We start from the raw sequence: 6,000 nt of genomic DNA on the forward strand, positions 1-6,000 counted from the left end.
CAGGCACTCGAATCCGAATCATCAATTTCGAAGTGAAAGGGGCGGGGAGAGATTTTTTTCGAGTCGGATTATTTATTTATATGTAATAGTTTATTCATTTCCCAGATGACCAGGCACAGATTATTTATTATCACATACACTAAACAAAAAAGTCTATCCAAACTCGAAAACACTATTTCTTTGGGGAGAGGGTAGGGCTACCACGACGCCAAAGTCATCCCAGTAAAGGACATATTGAGATTTATTTTCAGCATTTTCAAGGACAGATTATTAATTTCCGAAATATGATCCCCCCCCCCCCCAAGTATTGCATGGTTCTTCCGGCCTTAGAACCATGCACTGCCAGCACTTAAGTTCTTGATAGCTCTGCACTATTATGTGTGATTTTTAAATCAGCAGGGCGGGGGTTGTTCAGGGATTTCATTATTATGACATCTACATATCAATTTAGGCTACTAATGACTCAAAACCTCTTCCATAATCTAGCTGCCATTGCATTATATAGGTGGACTATTTAAGCTGGTCTTTACATCCAATGCCATGCAATCGATCATTCTGGAAAACTGTAAAATCACCGAGACTGAGCTGATGAAGTTAGTTTGAACTTTGTGAATATTCACGATGTTGTACTCTTGCCATCTCCACCTCCTACCCCACCCCACCCCTCCCAAAAACTTTCTTTTAAAAAAAAAATATAAAATTAAAACACCCAGACAACTAATATAATATGTCACTAAAAATTCTTAAATTTCAATTTAACTATACCTCAGTATAAATTCATCTATAAGAAATCATAGTAAAACATACTTGTATTTATTTATTTATTTTACAATAATACATATAATCATATAACTTGTACATGTAAGCCAGTGAACACATTCCAGAGGTGCATACAGGATTTCAAAAGGGGGGAGGGAATTTCATGTAATGACTACATAAACTCAAAAAACTTGTGGTAAAAATAAATATAAGAGCAAAGATTTCTCGAGAATCAAGTTTTCTCTATTGAATATAAAGAACACAAAGTTTTCTAAAATTTTTCATTTTTTCATCCTCTTACCTTTTCCTTCATTTTTTTGGAAGGGGGTACCCCTTTTACATATATCTGCCACTGTCCTTTGGACTACTTTAAGTTACAATTTTAGTGAAATATTATTTATGCCCTCCATTTATCTTTTGTTTGCCAATAAGTCATATACAATCCCAACATATTTTTTCCAGTCCCATCTTAGAGCTGTAGCTCTGTTAATTTTTACTCCTTAAAACAACTAAATCAGCTTTGACGAATATTGTCATTTAATAATGACGAATCTAACAAACTTACTACAAATAAACTACATTACTAACAGGGAAATCCCGGACAAACACAATCCCGACTTATTGGGAAAATTATATGACCCAGACAGTGGGATCTCCCTACAATTTAAGAGAAAATTAAGAGAAATATTATTACATAATAATGTATAAGCATTAAATAATGTTAAAGTACATATCAAAACATCGGGGATCACCGGGTAACATATTTACACAGTAGTCAAAAACAATTGCAGGGTGATCTCCCCGTGATGTAAAAAATTTTAAAAAACATATAAAAATTAAGGTGGCATATACAAAGTTCTGCCATAAATCCAATGCCGCTAAAGGCAATTTATATTAGTTGTCTGGGTGTTTTAAGTTTATTTTTTAGAGTAACCAACTTTTGAAATGGACAAACTTTATATTTTTATTCATACATGTAACATTAGTTTCAAGGACCTGCTAAACTTTTATCAAAAGAATTAAAACAAATGCATTTAAGCACCCTACAAAGAATATGGCATCACACACACACCCCCCCCCCCCTCACACACACACACACTTATAATATAATATAATATAATATAATATAATATAATATAATATAATATAATATAATATAATATAATATAATATAATATAATATAATATAATATTAGTTGAAATGATGTTATCCGACTTTGAATGTGAACGACGATCGAAATGTCTATATCCAGTTGAACCTTTAAAATCAGGCCAAAGAGACCTGTTTTGCTGAGAAAAGGCGTGGATACGTCGAACAACCTGCAAAATTTACCTGATTTGATTTTAGATAAATAAAATCGTATTCTCATCTTCCTGTTTCTCGAACGTAGTTCTGTTACATGCGTTTTCAGGGATTTTGGTATCACGATCCAGATGTTTAACGTATTTTTAAAGCACTATATAATGACGTATCATCATATAATATTAAAGTATCAGCATATAATTTTGAAGTATCATCATATAATGACAAAGTATCAGCATATAATGTTGAAGTATCAACAGATAATGTTGAAGTATCATCATATAATGACAAAGTATCAACATATAATGTTAAAGTATCAGCATATAATGAAAGATCTCCACATTTAAGGCAGCTGAGGCGTTCCATAATAATGGGATGTCAATTTATTAAATTGTTTTGGGAAGTACATGTACGCTGGAAAACTATAAGAACTCCAGCAACAGGAAGTGATTTGGTTTAGGGTTCAAGGTGAAAATGTATTTATAAGCGTGTCAAAAGGTGATGCTTTCAAAATGTAAGATCGGAAATTTCTGTAAAAATACCATCGGATAAGTATTGGATATTTTATTGACGACAAGAAGAGTCTAATAATATCCAAAATTCGAAGAAATTGTTATTTTTGTGAGCATTGAAAGTGCATTTTTAACAAGATTCTCATGATGTGAAAATTGCGAAGTAATTAATTCCACGTGCATTGGAAATAAATTCTAATAGCGTGACAGATTCGGAGGATTTTTTTATGTGCATTGGAAATACATTTTAAAACTCTTTCAGCTCTTTTGTTCATTGCTTAATTATGTTTTTATTCACAGTTGAATATTTAAATATCCAACCGATAGGCAGTAAGATATTTGAATATCCAATTGATGGCCATTTGGATTTTTAAATATCCAGCTAGTACTGGTTGAATCGGTAAAATAAACGTAGACTAATAACAATAGGTGACGTCATTGAAGTTATTTTAATCTGGGGTACACATTACAATACATCCTTTCATGTCTGTCATCAGAAAATATTACATATATCGACTGTACGCTTTTGATTAAATATCGCTACCCATTTATTAATATCATTTTACATTTGTGATGTAAAAATCTATAAATGTTTAGACTGAGTTGTGTCGACAAGAAAGGTTATCTGTGAAATCGTGTTCTTCAAACCTTGCATCTTAAGAATTACTTCAAAATCAAAGTTCAACTTTCAAAAATGTCATTTATCGAGCAAAAGTTCATAGAAATGAGAAATAAAAACGTCTTGTATTAAGTACAAATGATGAGCAAGACTGGACTTTAAAAAAAGAAAAAGAATTTATACCAGAACTTGTATTGATGAATCTCTTAGGTTTCCAAATTAATTTGGGAAATGCAAAACTAAAACTACTTAGATAATAATTAAAACAAATTGAATGATAATTTCGAGACGCAACTGATTGAAAATGTACAACATGCAGTGAGTTTCTCTGCCTTAAATATATACTGGTGGTAAGAAAAGTTTTATGGGATAATGTAGACTTTAGAATATTAATTAAATATTTGTTACCCAAATTTTCACAACTTTATTCCCTACCATTCCAATTGTATCCCTTATGAAACTTGACTCTGGGATGTTTGAGTAGGAAAATAAAAAATAAAAGGCAATTATAGCCCCCTTGTTCTGATTTAAATATGATTTATTGGAAAATATTTCTACTACCATCCAATAACCAAGACAGAATACAATTGAAAATATGATCAATGAAAAGAACAATCTGAATCGTTATAAAATGCTGAGTGACTATAGAACCCTGATTTACATGACAACTATTGCAAACACTTTAAAACCTGTAATTAATTTATCATTAAGGAAACATATAACTGATATTTTGACGATAATTGGTATATTAAGGCAACCCATGTTATCATTGAAGAAATAAGAAAGGCTGGCTGCAAGATACATACAATGCTAGTTCTCCTCAAATAAAACTTGTGATAAACAACTGAATATGTTGCAACATTGCTCACATTGTTTAAATTTGTTTGTTCTGATAGTTTTCTTACCATTTTAATGAAAAAACATTAAAAATTACAGGAATGCCAAAATCAAACATACTTAAGAGAATTCAGATCTAATTAGCGCATATCACTGTTCCATTGCTTTTCATATTTCAAAATTATTAACCAGTTTAAGGACATACGCAACGTACCTTACCTACTGATAATTTTTCAAGATATTCTTAATTTATGATTATAGTGCCATCAGATGTTCGTAGACAAAAAATCAGCATGCATTACCAGGGGTTTTAAAAAGATATCAATTGATGAAAATTCTTGTATAATTCAAAGAAAAATATACAAAAATTACTAAACATATATTCTAGATGTTTTGTTTATCCAAACTTGTTTTAGAAGAAGTGTACAACAGCATATATAGACATTAAATTGTAGCACACGGTTCCTTTAAGTATTGGAACTCTTCAACTCCAGGGGAAAAGACAATAAAGTTCAAACTACGTTGCGTATGTCCTTAAATATGATTCTGAATTGTTGTCTTATAAAATAATCTCTTTTCCTTTTTAGTACGAGACTAAAACATCCTGCACGAGAAAATTGAAGAAATATAACGTCAATATTACAAAAATTACGATAAAGTAGTATTGTTGAGTATCTAAATAGACACAGTACGTAACCAGAAGTCTCTGACGAGACTGCAGCTCTACTGTTTTGTACTTATAACAAAGGAAGATAAAAGTAGCTCTTGGACTTGAAACTTTGCAACCACAATAATTAGAATAATTATCCTTGGTTTACCCGGTAGTTTCCTTTTGTGGCAAGATTTATTCAATCAGACTAAAACTGTAGGAGAAGCCTTTTAAAAGAATTTTACAGAAATTTCGATTTTAGTAACCAAGCAACATCATTCAACAAAATAAAAAAAAACCCAATAAACTTGAGACAATTATGTATTTCAGTATAGTCTACTTGTGTGTCAACTTATACTGAAATCAGATCAAATTAGTAGAGTGTAGTCTACTTGTGTGTCAAGTTCTACTGAAATCGGACCAAATCTGTAGGAGCAGTAGCATTCTGAGAGTATTTCGAGGAATTTTTTGTTTTTAGAAACCATGGCAACACTGTTCATCGACATCAAAAATCGATATACAGAATTATGTATCTTTGTGTAGTCTACTTAATTGTGTGCCAAATTATATTGAAATCAGACCAAAACTGTAGGAGGAGTAGTATTTTGGATATATTTCTCAGAAAATTTTATTTTTAATAATCATGGCAATACTGTTCATTGAAATCAAAAACCGATACACAGAATTATGTAACTTTGTGTAGTCTATTCATGTGCCAAGTTATAATGAAATCAGACCAAAACTGTAGGATGAATAGCATTTTGAAAAATTGTTTATAGACGAATGGATGGACAGACAGACAGACGGACGGACGACGGACACCTTACTATCGCATAAGCTTTTCTGGTCTCTGACCAGTAGAGCTAAAAACGGGGAAACCTGCAGAATGCTATCAATAAAGCCCACGTTATGATACAAATATCAAGAAAACATGTGGTTATAACTCACTGTGTCTCTTTAAGCATATTTGCATGTTACATTTTGTAATTAAAAGAAATAAAACAAATATTTATTTTAAAGATCAGATGATTATTTTTCATAAGATAAATGCATTCGCACATATTCAATTTTCGCAAAGCCTATTTTTAAAAGGATTAAAACAATAAAAAAAAAATTGACGTCATTGCAGGATTAAAGGCCAGTTGCTTGGTAAAATATATATCAAGAGTTCGCTTTAAATTTTTTTCTTCAAAATATTTACATCATATAAATGCAATTTTTGTATCTTACAGCGCATTCATACACCTATAAAAAAATCTTCACATTTGTTGATTAAGGATCCATGAAAATGATTCCTAAACATCTGCCTAACATAACTCCA

The sequence above is a fragment of the Saccostrea echinata genome, unplaced genomic scaffold, assembly GCF_033153115.1.
Source record: "Saccostrea echinata isolate AGI-Se365-2 ecotype Australia unplaced genomic scaffold, CSIRO_AGI_Sech_v1 ptg000004l, whole genome shotgun sequence".
NCBI lineage: Eukaryota > Metazoa > Mollusca > Bivalvia > Ostreida > Ostreidae > Saccostrea > Saccostrea echinata.